Source organism: Oryctolagus cuniculus, chromosome 9 (assembly GCF_964237555.1).
Source record: "Oryctolagus cuniculus chromosome 9, mOryCun1.1, whole genome shotgun sequence".
In the NCBI taxonomy this organism is placed as follows: Eukaryota; Metazoa; Chordata; class Mammalia; order Lagomorpha; family Leporidae; genus Oryctolagus; species Oryctolagus cuniculus.
The window spans coordinates 59819632-59834180 of NC_091440.1; the positions used below are offsets into that span (position 1 = coordinate 59819632).

Genomic DNA, 14549 nt, shown 5'->3' on the forward strand with positions numbered 1-14549 from the left:
CCAGAGTCTGCATTAGCAGGAAACTGGAATCAGGAGCTGGAGCCAGGAATTGAACCCAAATACTCCAACACAGGATATGAGCATCTTAATTGCTAAGTTAAATGCTTGCCTACATATTTTATTTTTAATTGCTACATAGTAACTGTACATATTTATGGGGCATGGTATAGTATTTCAATGCATGTATGCACTGTGTGTTGATCACATTGAGATAACTGGCACACCCATCATGAGTTGAAGAAATTTATCTTAATATTTTTAAAGATTTATTTATTTATTTGAAAGGCAGAGTTACAGGCAGAGAGGTAGGGACAGACAGAAATCTTCCTTTTGCATGTTCATTCCCTAAATGGTCACAATGTCCAGGGTTGGGCCAGCCAGAAGCTAGAAGACTGAAACTATCTGGGTCTCCCACATGGGTGCCAGGGACCCAAACACTTGGGCTATCTTCTGCAGCTTTCCCAGGTGCATCAGCCAACAGCTGGACAGAAGGCAGAGCAGTCAGAACTCACACTGGCACTCCAATATGCAACACCAGTGTCACAGGCAGTATCTTAACTCACTGTGCCACAACACTGGTCCCGGGTTGAGGAACTCTCTGAGGTTAGACCTTAACAGCTCCCCTTGACCTTCTGCCATCCGTCCCCACTTCATAGATTCTTCAAGCCACCAATTTTAAAACCAACTTCAAAGCTTCAGAACCCATCAACACCCAATCAAACTCAGCATCCACAATTTAAATGGAAAGTTGAGGACCTAAATCTAACAATCCTCAGCATTTAGTCATAAATTGACTTGTGAGTGAAGCTGGTAAAAAAATTAAAAAAAGTTTTTTACAAAGTCCTTCAGTTCCCAGATGTTTGCTAAATATTATATACGACACAACCTGACAGAAAATATTTTTAAAAAGAAAGATCTTTTGACCTGACCCCTGTATTTATGGGCTTAAAAACTGAAGAGGTTTAAGATAAGGGTTTTTTTAAAAAATGATTGGCTTTTCTTCTTGTTCACTGCTTCGAAAATAAAGTGGCAATTCATGGCCGTGATGGGTAATTCCATAGTGGGCCTTCCCAAGAATTGGGAAAAAGGAGCCCTTCATAGTTGGTATTCATGTGTTCCTGCAGGGCAAAGCGCATGACCTCATGACTGGCAGCTGCTAATGGGAAACACCAGACCCTTCGCCTCCTGCCCCTCTAGCAGATGCCCCCGGGGTGTTGCCAGGACAGGGAAAACCTTCCCAAGCACCTGGCCTCCTGAACCCCATCCTGCTAACACCTCACTGTACCTAGGAAGAGGTCAAGATGTGTTATTGTAGCAAATATTATTTTCATGCCTCTTAGGAGCAGCTGAAGGAAACTGAAGAAAGGTGATTCTATAGCAGGCAAAATAAGGGAGAGGTGAAACGCTGTGACAGGCAGGCACTCCGTGTGGGGTGCACAACAGGGGTCTCCGGGAGCCATCTCTACAAGTGAACTTTGTAAAGCAGAAACTTTAAATTAAAGGTTGTAGGCGGCAGGACTTCAAACATTTACTTTGCTTTCATTAACGTAAACTTCAGAAAGGACAAGAAGGGAGGGTACTTATTTTCTCCTTCAGAGAGGAGCACTATATCCTCATGAAAGAACAAATGTTGACTTCCTAGAATTCTATAGGTTGTGATCTGGAGATAGTCAGGGTAGGAAGAGGTCAAAAGGGCAATAGCCCTGGGATTTCTCTTTAAATGCTTTCCTAGTCTCTTATTCTGGGGAAGTTTCACTCTCTGAGACTATGGGAGAGTACTTTGCAGAAAATGGAAGGAAAAAATGAGTTGACTTTGGTGTAAAATATTGAAATCCATGAGCAGTTATTTGATAATACGCATCATCCATGAACTTGTTGAAGATCCCTCTATGCATAGATTTCAACATTTTTTGGTACTGAAACAAATTTTTCATTCCATTTTTTTCACGAACTTTTCAGAGTAGCCTTATACTACAATTCTTTTCCCCAACTCATCAAGAAAGCCTCTCCTAGGGTGGACATTTGGCCCAGTGGTCAGAGTGCCTGGTTTGATCCCTGGCTCCACTTCTGATTCTAGTTTCCGGCTAATGCACACCCTGGGAGGCAGCAAGTGATGACAAGTACTCAGGTCCCTAAAACACAGATGAGAGATCTGGATTGAGTTTTTGGCTCCTGGCTTCAGCCTGGCCCAGTCCCAGCTGTTGCAGGCATTTGGGGATTGAACTAATGGATAAATCTCTCTGTATGTCTGTCTCTCTTTTTTTCAAATAAAATAAAATAAAAGCCTCTCCATTCAACTTTCATCCTATATTGTTAGGCAGAGACTACCATATTGAGTTGCCTATAATTACTCCTAAAGAATCTGCTAAGGCTCTTTCCATTGTCCCTTGAGTTAAGCACCCACTTCTTGGCCATTGATTTGTTCTAGAAATGACCTTTTCCTAAATCTTCACCATCATCACTATCACGTTGACCACTTTCAGGCATTATTTCCTACATAAATTGTTTCATTTACTCCTCACAACAGCCCTGGGAGGCCAGCAATGCTATCCCTGTTGGAGCTGAGCCTCCAAGAAGTTAGTAACTTGCTTAAGATCATAAGGAACCAATGGAATATTCAAACTTAAGACCACTGCTTTAGCACTCTAAAGGCATGGACCCCAGTGGTCCCACTCCTCAAACTCAAATGGGGTCAAGGGTGGCCATTAGGCTACTCCGAGGAGCATAGTAGAACCTAGTTTCCTTCCTACTATAGAACAAGAAACCAAGGAAGTTGGAAAATCATAAGTATCCCAAACTGAAAGATATTTCAATGGGGCTTCTTACCTGGTTTCCTTCCCACTATAGAAAAAGACTCCAAAGAAGGTGGAAAATCACAAATCCTCCAAGCTAAAAGATACCTTAGGGGCTGGCGCTATGGCGCACCAGGTTAATCCTCCGCCTGTGGCGCCAGCATCCCACATGGGCGCCGGTTCGAGTCCTGGTTACTCCTCTTCCAGTCCAGCTCTCTGCTGTGGCCTGAGAAAGCAGTAGAAAATGGCCCAAGTGCTTGGCCCCTGCACCCACATGGGAGACCAGGAAGAGGCACCTGGCTCCTGGCTTCGGATTGGCGCAGCTCCGGCCGTTGCGGCCATTTGGGGAGTGAACCAACGGAAGGAAGACCTTTCTCTCTCTATCTCTCTCTCACTGTCTGTAACTCTACCTGTCAAATGAATAAATAAAATCTTAAAAAAACTAAAATAAAAAAAATACCTTAGCAGGACTTCTCAAATGAATCATCTGGGAATCCTACTCAAATGCAGATTCTGATTCCAGTGGATCTGGAGGGCCTGAGTCTCTGCATTTAAAACTAGCTACCAATATTGCCATGCTACACGCGTTGGGCAGAATGACCCTTGATGATATCTATCCCTTCCTGTCCAGAACATGATTATTCTGTACAGACTACCTAAAGACTGGAAAACTTGGGAGAAGGAAGGAAGACTGTTGACCCAGAAGCACCTAGAAATGCAGGCCTGTGTCTGAAAGTGGACATATTCCCACACCAGCAGTCTAATCTGTTCAAAGTTTGGTAGTATGAGTTTACTATGAATGAGAGCTACCTATTTACATTCCAGTTTACATCCAGGCAGTATCAAAATAGGGCTATAAATAGCCCCCAAAATGCATTTGGTAATGGAAAAACACACTGATCCTTAACTTGTGTTGTGACACATGAAGCTTTAATTATTTACCACTTCTTAATGCCTGATTCATAATTAATACCAGAATGCACTTCTCTCCCTAGCTGCTCCTTGATTGCTACCACAGCAATGGGATTAGCATATCAAGATCAAATTCATCTTTTCTTAGGAAACCCATGAATATGTATCCAGCACATTGAAGAAGAAGTTTAGAATGCAATTTGCCAAAGCATTAAGGAACTAATAGGAAAGGAAATTGATAATGGTCACCTTCTTAATTTGAATTAATTTCATTAAATTTAAATTAAAAATTGATATAGCCAGAAAGTATAAATGGGTCCTTCCCACACTGACAAAATAGCAAAATTGTCTGCAGGTTTTAAAAATCTCCCTTGTGAAATGATTAGGAGTAATTCCAGTTTTGTCCATAATAGCATAATTTGTTAAAGCATACAGATTGTTCCTGACATTTTACCTTCTGAAAATCCAAAACAGCAATAGCTCTCTTCAAACCTTCCTTCCTCAGGATGGAGATTGCTGGCCCCATGACCCAGCCAATACAAACACCCTTTGTCCTGGAATCCTGGCCTATGGGTAAACTCTTTTCACCCTCAGAACTAAACGAAGGATGAAACAGATATTTTAAAGTACATCCAAGGCATTCTTGCTGTGATCTTCTCTCTGAGAAACGTGGAGGTTTTCCTCTATAACAAGCAAAGGATTTAGAAAAACACACAACATTAATTTAGGCTTCTAGTTTGAAGCATGAAGACAAATTTGCATTTTAAAGGTTTGGGTGTGTCTTGCCTACCCTTTTACTGCTCCAGTTCAAAGTCAGATGGTAGAATTCTGAATCTTCCCAGTCTTCATCTCAGCAGCAATTACACACAGAGCCCCAAGGAAAACGGGCTGGCCCTTCTCCCACCATCTGCCCACATCTGCTCTGGCCACACAAGTGCCTAAACTCCTCACCTCCCCATGCCATTGCCCATGATGGCACCACGGCCTAGACTATCTTCTTGTTTCCATTCCCTTTCCTCTTCTTTTCCTGACAACCCTCTCTTTAAGACCCAATTCAGACTTCTCTTGTGCCTGTGAAACTCCGTGCCCCAGCTGCCCACGCTACCCAGCAGCCAAGTCAGTTGCTCTGCACCCTCCCAGCATTTGGGGCATGTTTTCATCGTCTTTGAACTACAAGTATTTCCTCAGGGGTCCATCTGCCATCCCCACAAAGGGCTGAGTTCCTCAAGGAGAACTGCCTGCATTTCCTGGCAACTAGAAATCACTTCAGGAATGCAGGATTAAATCAGATAAATGAAAGCACCATTCACTGAATGATCAAATGGTTAACTTAATACTTTTGGTCATTCTCTTGGACCAAATTAGATCAATACTAGTCATCTAGTCCATTGCTCCCCAATTAACAGTTATGTTTACACTGTGAACCCCAGAACACGGGCTACATTGGTAGACCCAATGCCTAGCATGTGCCTTGCACATCCAAAATGTTTGATAAACATTTTTAAATGGTGCACGGGCCAATACCTTGAAACCTCCAAGATGGTCAGCACTGCCGATCACAGAGCTAAGTCCAACCACATTTCCACGCAGGCCCCCAGGACCTCCCTCCATGGCTCACAGCCCGGGCCTCTGAGGTTCTTCTTCTCATGCCTTTTAACCAAACACCATCTGAAGACAGAGGGAGCCTGCAATCACACCACTGCGAATTTCCTCTCCTTTTGTTTCACTTCAGATCATTTCATTTTAAACAAAGATTTCTGAAGCCAAACTGCTAACCAGAGCTGCCAACCAAACAGGTTCCCAGCAAATCCTAGAGAAAGCATTGAAAAACACCAGAGTAGACAGGCAGCCAAATGGGAGCCACATTCTAGTTTTTGGTTTTTTTTGGTTTTGTTTTTTGAATTAATGATAATATACACAGTGCATTTCAAGCTGTCATTCATCACCAGGCTATCCCCCACTCTGGGGCTGGATGCACAGTGAGTTGATGACTCCCAGGGAGGCTTCACTCTGACAGACTTCCCTAACAAAGACACTGGGACTATACCTTCCATCCCTACTACTTACAGTTTCGGTTCCATCTTCAGAACAGATGTCATCTTACCCCCAGTCATAGAAAGCTGTGAAGCTTACTCTGTCTCGGCCAGCCAGCCTTGGGAAGTTGCTCTGCCATCCTTGCCCCGGGGATCCTAGCTGCTCAGTAGCTGAAAGACTTCTTGTGGCAGCTCCATGTGTCTGGGGAACAGGAAGGCATAACATACTGTGTTCAGCCCAGCAGCAAACACTCATGCCAAGGGCATTCATGTATGCCATTATCTGGGGTGCCAGAATTGGGGCATCCATCTGTAAGACATTTAGAGGCCCTTCCCTAACATGGCCACATCAAAGGACCATGATCCTGGCAGAGCCTCAAGACCAAATGAAAGGCGTAATGCCCTGTGGAATCTTCCACAGCCAGTCCACCATCGACAACCTTAGTGGCAGAGTTGGTTCCCACCCCTGCTCTGGGTCCTCCTGGCACTCTCAAGTTCTCATTGTGACTACAACATTTATTCAGGGGCCTCAGAACAGGCTGAAGAGTGATCCATGGAAAGCCTGATCCCAAGAAACATCTACACACTTCCCACCATCAGGAAGTTCAGGTGGTGGGGCCCCAAATGCTATGTCAAGTTTCATCCTTGGTGAACCCACCTGGCAGTCTGCCCGTCCCATGCCTTATTTGTTTTAACTTAGCTTGCACAAAAAAAAAAAAAAAAATAGAAAATAAAAGAGGTATGGGGATGGAGAAGATTTTCCTATCCTTAAGATTACCTGTAGAAGAATACAGAGCCTGGCATTCACTGACGTAATTGTGCAAGGGAGACAGCACCACGGCTTCCTAAGCTCCTGCTCCCTGCTGCAGAAAGGAAACTAAGGGTCAGTGTATCCACTCAGTGTGTCAATCATCAAACATTGCTTTAAGCTTATTATAGACCAGCACTGTGTGGGACACAGAGGCAGGGAGCAAAGAAGGAACACGGAGTGCAGTCTATCGTCACATTAAATTCTAATACATGTTGTAGGTACAGTAGGAGACCAGGGGAGGGAGAGAACTCATTGAGGGAAAAACCTTCATGAAGCAGATGGGATTTAATGAGTCTTGAAGAATGAATAAAATTTAGGTAAATGGGTGCTGATGGGAGAGCGAAGGGTGTTCCAAGAGGGCTGAACAGCAGGCACAGAGGTGGGAACGAGTCCAGCATGTACGAGGAACAGACTTACAGGCTTTGTCTTCCACTCTCCTCTTCCTTTGTGCATTTCGTCAGTGCAAGGCAGGCAGCCCGAGTGTGTCCCGCCTTCCTGAAATTTCAATGAAAAAAATTAGTCAAAACAAGAGCCCCAGAAAACAACCAAGTCATCCCGGTGGGCTGAGTGCATAAGGCTCTCACAGATGTAGATGGATAAGCCTGGGCCACTTGTGAGCAAGCGTCTTGATTCTGCGTTGGGAAGGGGCAGGAGCAGCACCAGCAGTGCATGCGGGGGGACCCGCGTCCCCTTCACATTTTCTCATTCAATACGGCCAGGTGGCAAGGTGCCAGCCCATTTGCTGCCCGTCGAGGAGGATATTTATGGGAACCCGTTTTTATTTTCTTCCCTAGCAGGTTTGAGGAGATCGATGAAGGTTGAGAATTCCCCCTAAAAGCTGGAGCCTAGAGCCTTCCTGGGAATATTGCATTCACACTAATTCAGCAGGGGTCGCCAGAGCTGTTAAGGATGCTGAACCTTCCGACTTCATGTTGGAGAAAAATGAAAAGAAATCCAAGCCGTAAAAATGAGCACCCAAAAATGAATTCTCTCGCACAATCCATTTCTCCTGGTTGAACATTATCAGCCTTCGGACCTTGGCTGCAACCGAGTAGCTTCACCGTCAATCCACAAAATACAATTATCCGCTGTCTGGTTTTCTGATAGCAATTCTTTTGTAGGTGAAAAATGCAACTCTTGAGTCCACTATTGAGAAACCTTGATGCTAGAAAACTGAGAAGCCTACAACAGGCAGCTCATCAGATGTCAAACCTACTTTCCCAGTGCCTGGGGAGTGAATTGAGAAATTTGCACTTTGGGGTGAACCTTGGGAGATGAAACATTCAAATAATCATCATTACCAACACTGAAACAAGAAATCTGTGTCCTATCTCTGGCAGCACTGCTAAAGTGTTCCTGAGTTGCTTTGTGGGCATGGGCTGACAGCTGAAATCGGGAGTCTCAGATTTGCGGGCTGCGTCTTGCTCAGATAATACCAAAGTCCATTCATTGTCTCTCAGCCTTGGTCTAAGGGTTTGTAACTCCCACCAACAAGGCTGGGAATATTGGACCCCATTCTGTCGTGAGCCAGAAAGGAAGAAATACTCTCCTGGGGAGCCAAGTGCTCGCTTGTGTGAAGTAAATTTTCTCTTCTACCACGCAAAATGGTCGGGATCCTACCACTTGGGTCCCAAAAACACCCCCTTGGGAGCAATGTGCTCAACCACATGTGAAAAACTTGGTCTATTTTTAAACTATCCTTTCTGGCATGTCTTAGTGTGAGCTCAGGTGAAGGGAGCCAGCTGATGCAAGTGACATCAAGTAACTTTTCCCTCTGTTTTGTCAACTTCTTCCTAAGCACTGTGTGTGTGTGTGTGTGTGTGTGTGCAGGAGCAACATACACACACACACAGCATCCTGCCTTGTTTCTTGGCCTCGCCTCCTTTCTCCCTGAATCTCACTCTCTCTTCCCTTTTTCCATACTCTTCAGACTCATCCCTGCCATGCCCCCCCCTTCACTTCTCATATCCTCACTTCCCCCTCACTTTCCTCCCACTCACCTCCCCTGAAAATGAGTCATGGTAAACAGAAAGCTCTAGCTTTTCAGTACAAATAAATAGGACAAAAAAAATCATCAGGAAAAAACAGTATCTCTGCTTAATGCACGGTTTAAACCCTCCAAAAGCTTAATGAAAATTTGGCGTACATATGGCATGAGAAGCTTGCATTGTAAATCTGACATCAGCTCACAGATATAATGATTTTGGCTCTTTGCCTTTCTAAAAGGAGACAAAATGTTTGCAGTCATTATTGGCATTACTGTCTAACAAGAGAAAGGAAGGCTCTAATTATGACTAGACAAATCATGTGCAAGGTTCATTTCATTGCAATCCTGGGAAAACAATGTGTGGGGGAAAATTAATGAGGGCAAGTGGCAGATAAAGGAGAAATGTCTTTAATTTGCTGAGTGTCCTCAGCTGCTCTCGCAATCTGGCCACCTGCATTACAGGCTTCTTGGCCATGTGAATATCCCCAACCTCAAGGGCTGCCATAATCACTCCAAATAAATAAAAAAGAAGAAGAAGAAGCACCTAAGAAGTGCACTGAACAAAGTGAGGAATGCTGAAAACACTCTTAAGAAAGCTCATGGTATAAAGGAATCTGGAAGTGATCCTTCTGCTAGGGGAGTGGCTATGCACTCATTTCCTGGTATGTTTCAGATACCAGGTTTTCCTAAACTAGGCTTACACAGTCCACCTCCAAGGCCACATCCACGAAGGCAACTCAGAAGCCTTTGCAAAGTAGACTAGAGGAGCCTCAGTGTTCAGGGATGCATCTGGGATGCAGGAGCAGGAGCCATGTAGGCCCCAAGTCAGAAGAAGGGCTTAGTTTTGTCTTCATATCCTGGTTCTCATGATACTAGGAATGTCCCTGATTGATAAGGAAAAACTCAAGGACATAATCCCAATCATGGGCAGCCCTCCTCCTATGTCCTGCTTGTTGGATGGTGGTTAGGGTCTCCTTCCACAAGCCCCAGAGCAGACTGAAGCCCATTTCTCTACCCTCCAGTTGCAGATCTGATTTCTCACCTCTCAGAAGCCCCAGACCCATGCATCATGGACCTATTTCCCATAGAGGAGTGTCGCTCCCCCTCTTCGTGGAGGAACGACACAGGACCCTGCGCTGTTCTTTTGTCTGCTCGGCCCTCCCCGGGTTTGCTGCTGGTTCTTCCCGGGTTGGCTACCGTCCCTTCCACCTCCGTGGAAGGGCGGTTCCCCCTGCCACTTTCCCCACTTCCGCGGGGGAGCGGCATACTGCCGGCCAGCTCTTCTCGGGGGCTGCTCAGGTGTTCCTTCAGATAGATGTTCCCCTTAGATGTTCCTGGTGCATGTTGTCTCTCTCCTCCTTTATAGTCCTCTTCCACCAATCCCAACTCTGCTACCCACACACCGAGTACGCTGCTCTCCTCCAATCAGGAGCAGGTCCTGCTGTTTATTGGTTGAACTGGAGGCAGCTGTGTAGAAGCTGTTTCTCCCTTCTCAGCGCCATATTGTGGGAGAGCAGATGCATAGAATAAGTCTTAATTCCAGTAAGTTAGTCTAGTCCGAGTTGCTCCCCACAAGGAGGGCTGGGAATTCTGGAGGATTTGTGGGGAAAGAGTTATATTAAAGATTAAAGCAGGGACTGGCACTGTGGCAAAACAGGTTAAAGCCCCAGCCTGTAGCGCTGGCATCCCATATGGGCACTGGTTCTAGTCCCGGCTGCTCCTCTTCCGATCCAGCTCTCTGCTACGACCTGGGAAAGCAATGGAGGATGGCCCTAGTCCTTGGGCCCCTGCACCCATGTAGGAGACCCAGAAGGAGGCTCCTAGCTCCTGACTGGATCGGCACGGCTCCGGATGTTGCGGACATCTGGGGAGTGAACCAGCATGTGGAAGACCTCTCTCTCTGTCTCTCTCTCTCTCTGTAACTCTCTCTTTAAAAAAATAAAAAGGAAGAAAGAAAGAAAGAAAGAAAGAAAGAAAGAAAGAAAGAAGGAAGGAAGGAAGGAAGGAAGGAAGGAAGGAAGGAAGGAAGGAAGGAAGGAAGAAAGAAAAAAAGATTAAAGCAATGGGCAATATCCTGACTTGAACCACAAGAAACAAAGAAAGAATAAGTGATATGAAGGAGATAGTTAATCCAATGACCTGCCTTGGCCAAACCCTAAACTCTCTTAAGCCAATGGGTGGCAAACTGTTATGGTTTGGGGTGGTTTGTCCACCAAAGGTTCATGAGTTGAAAGCTTAGTCCCCAGGGTGGTGGTAAAAGAGGTAATGATTAAGGGTACCAAAACACAGCAAAAGTTTCTGGTACTCCATAGCATAGTGAGTCAACTACAGTTTGCAAAAGTACTAAATATTATTTCTGTTTTTTTTTTTTTTTGACAGGCAGAGTGGACAGTGTGAGAGAGAGAGACAGAGAGAAAGGTCTTCCTTTTCCATTGGTTCACCCCACAATGGCCCCTGCGGCCGGCGCACTGCACTGATGCGAAGCCAGGAGCCAGGTGCTTCTCCTGGTCTCCCATGCAGGTGCAGGGCCCAAGGACTTGGGCCATCTTCCACTGCACTCCCGGGCCACAGCAGAGAGCTGGCCTGGAAGAGAAGCAACCGGGATAGAATCCAGTGCTCCAACCGGGTCTAGAACCTGGGGTGCCGGCGCCACAGGCAGAGGATTAGCCTACTGAGCCGCGCCACCAGCCCTAAATATTATTTCACGTAAAGGAGAGAAGCCGTTAGGTTCAACACATGGAGGAAGGATGAGGAGGTCTGGATGATGATTGCTGATGTGATTAGCTTACACTGTGTGTGTGTGTGTGTGTGTGTGTGTTGTACTGTGCCCTCATAAAAGTGCATAGGTATTAAAGGTTAAATAAAAATTTAAAACATAAAAAGAGGCAACAAAACCTCTAAGGGGTGCATTTTAGCACAAGGCAATTAGGTCATTTAGGGTGCTGCCCTTGGAAGGGATTAAGGTAGTTCTCTGGGACCTCATGAGACCAGGTTGTCATAACACGGGCCCATCCCTGCTCTCTGATTTCCTGTCCTGCCATGGACTCCCTCTTGCATATACTCCCACTATGATATCATCCACCATGAGGCCCTCACCACAGGCCAAACAATGTGACCACCTAAGCTTGAATTTTTAGCCTCCAAAATTGTGAACTAAATAAACCTCTTTCCTAAATTTACACAGTACCCAGCCTTGAGTATTTAGCTATAGTAATAGAAAACAGACTAATACACAAATGTACAGTGCTGCTTCCGAAGGCCTCAGAGTGCCCAGCATTCTGGTGGTTCATACACTGTGGGTACAACCAGAACTTTCTGGAGTGATCATACATCTACTGCTTATTAATTTGTGGGTGAATTGGACCTCCAACTGCCTGCCTGATCCCTTCCAAGGCACTTTGATTTCCTTTACTAGAAACCCAAATGGCCAGTGTGAGTACCTGCTACCATGGGTTTGGTTCGGTGAAAGCATGGAGGCTTTGGTTCAAGGTCACCTGGGACCTCATACCTTCTTCCTAGTTCCTTACCCTAGTCTCACTTTGGCCAAAAGAAAGCTTTCAGGTTGCCATGGAGTTCATTCACCTGCCATCCCAGTTGCCTGTTGCCATGGATAATTAGCCATTGGCTGTTCATTTACATAACTTTCTATTTACCTTGGGACCCATAAGCTTATTTATTCTAACAAGCAGAGAGTGTACACCCATATAAATGGGAAGAGAAAATGCATGGCATTATTTTATTGAAGCAGACAGAATTTCTTATTAATAAACTCACATGTGACAGTGGTAGATTATAATCAATATTCGACTTGGTGTTTTAGAACTGTCTTCCATTTGGAAAATAATAAAATCTTATTAATTTGAAACTCTAATGACCAGAAAAACTTCACCAGCTTGACTCACTTTAGAGTATCTCATATTTTTTCTCAAGCAAGAGTGGGGCACGAGGCACCTGAGGAAAAGCAGTTGCTTCCAATCAAGCATGATTTTGAATAACCGATATTGATTTAATGAGGTTTTACTCCATATCAGCATTTCAGCCAGCACTATTATAACTGCACAACCTTCCAAGGTCAAGCCCAGAGGTTTGCCCCTTACCTGAGGTGGAAAATAATGAAATCCATTTTCCCCTGGGGACAAGAATACCTATAAATCACATTTTCCACACCTCACCTGGCTGCCTCAAATGGCCCCACTCTGTAACACGCCGATCTGTCACTCCTTCAGCTGCCTCCAGGACACTCCATCAGGCTCTGGGGAGAGAGGCAGTGGGAAGAAAATGACAACTTGGGCATCAGACTGACAGTCTGAGCACAGGCCACGGTGCGGTGAGGCTGGGAGTTTAGGGAAACACTCTCTGGGTATTTCAGGGCTGCTGTTTTCCCCCCAAGTAAAATGAGCAGGAACCATGAGAGGCAGTCAGCCTAAAAATGGGAGCAGCCTCGGAATACAAAGGTGATTGGCTCAATGGCTTCTCCACCCAGCTCTTTGTTTTCATGAAATCAGGACTGTGGGCTGCAAATCCAGCACTGTCTGGAATTGTCTTCCCCATATTGCAATTAATGCAAATATGTAACATCATAATACCCATGGGGGTCTTATCACATAGATAATAACTCAGCCACAGAACCCAGGACCATTATCAGAACTGAATTTACACAACTGCTTTTTGGAAGTACAGGGCATGAAAGGATGTTCCTGGGACTCAATAAGGTCCCTGCACCCTAAGACGAGAGGAGGGAGATTTGGGGCCACTTCAGAATCCCCTCCACAATGGATTCATAAGAACCGTGCTCCAAGGAAGAGAGATGGCAGAGTTAATGCTGTGTGATAGTCTAGGATAACAAGGTCACTTCAGGAAAGCTGTTCTTCGACAGTTGTGCAACATCTTGATGAACACTAGAGGGTGCAGCAGGGATAATGCTGGGAGCCGCCCTCTATCCATGGTGAGGGGACAGACAGTGAGCTGTCCAGGGACAGACACTAACAGCAGGGCTGGGTAACTGGGGCACGGCCCTGGGGCACAGGGACGGACATCTTGGGTGAAGGTGGGGAGAGGTGAGCAACCCCCTGCCAGGGAGTTACTAGGTTTGGAGGTCCACAGACTAAGGCTGGAAGTGGGGTCCAGCTATCTCAGGAGGCCCGTCCTAAGGTTCCTGGTGAAAGGATTGCTGTTATGGCTTCAAGAAAGCCTCTCTTCCTCACTTTGCCAGGTATATTGCTGAAGATTTACCCACATGTACAACTGTGTGTGCACTTTTGTGCCTGAACCTAAATGATCTATCATAGCTGGCATGGGTGGGTACCATTCCAAAGAAGACATTTTTGAAGCCATAACCCCAGGATGTCTGCAACTCCCTTCTACCAGCCTCAGGCTATTTCTTCCCTGTTGCCTCTTTGCCTGTCTCCACCAAAACCTCATTGCCATGCAGCGCATTCTCGTGCCTTAACCTTTTACTCATTAAGCACCTGCTATATGCTGGAGCTAGGAGTACAGTGGTGGGAGAAAGCAGCAGCAGTTCCTGACCTCAGGGAAACTGCCACCCAACTCTCTTTACCTCTTTCCACTCGGTGGGGATGGAGAGGGAGAAAATGGGAAATAAACTTTACAAACTATTTGGGGCCAGATTGTGAAAAGCATTAAATACCATGCCAAGGATTTTTTATTTTATCCCATGGTAATGGGAAGCAATGAAAGACTTTAAGCAGAATATTTAGATCCAGTTTCCATCTCCAAAATATCTGGAGGCTAAAAAATGTTCCACCTTATTAGTACAGTAGTGCAATTAAAATATTCAAATGGTATTTTTTACCTAGTGGATTGCCAAAGTCATTTTTAAAGACTACAATCCATTTTGGCAAGAATTCCCTAAAATTAACAACATTATCCTTTACAGACAGGAATGGAATTTGGCAAAATCCATGAGGCTAATTTGGCATGCGTAGTAAACACAAGGAAGTTGCATCACCTCTGACCCCAAAATGTAGCAGTCCTAGTGCGACATAATAGAAGCT

The 14549-nt window shown here is 45.3% G+C and overlaps 1 protein-coding gene across 4 annotated transcripts in view; it reads right to left on the reverse strand.

Annotated features, from left to right (window-relative positions):
- Nucleotides 1–4906: 4906 nt before the first annotated feature.
- LOC100354781 (uncharacterized) overlaps nt 4907–14549 on the reverse strand; it is a 140273-nt gene continuing 130630 nt past the window's right edge. For 3 of the 4 annotated variants that reach the window (XR_011378771.1, XR_011378769.1, XR_011378773.1), the window contains 4 exons: nt 12708–12787; nt 6966–7043; nt 6516–6600; nt 4907–5939 (listed from right to left, as the gene is read on the reverse strand). The gene's annotated coding sequence lies outside the window, so the exon portion shown is untranslated. The remainder of the gene's footprint in view (nt 5940–6515; nt 6601–6965; nt 7044–12707; nt 12788–14549) is intronic. The other variant, XR_011378772.1, reaches the window with a different exon arrangement.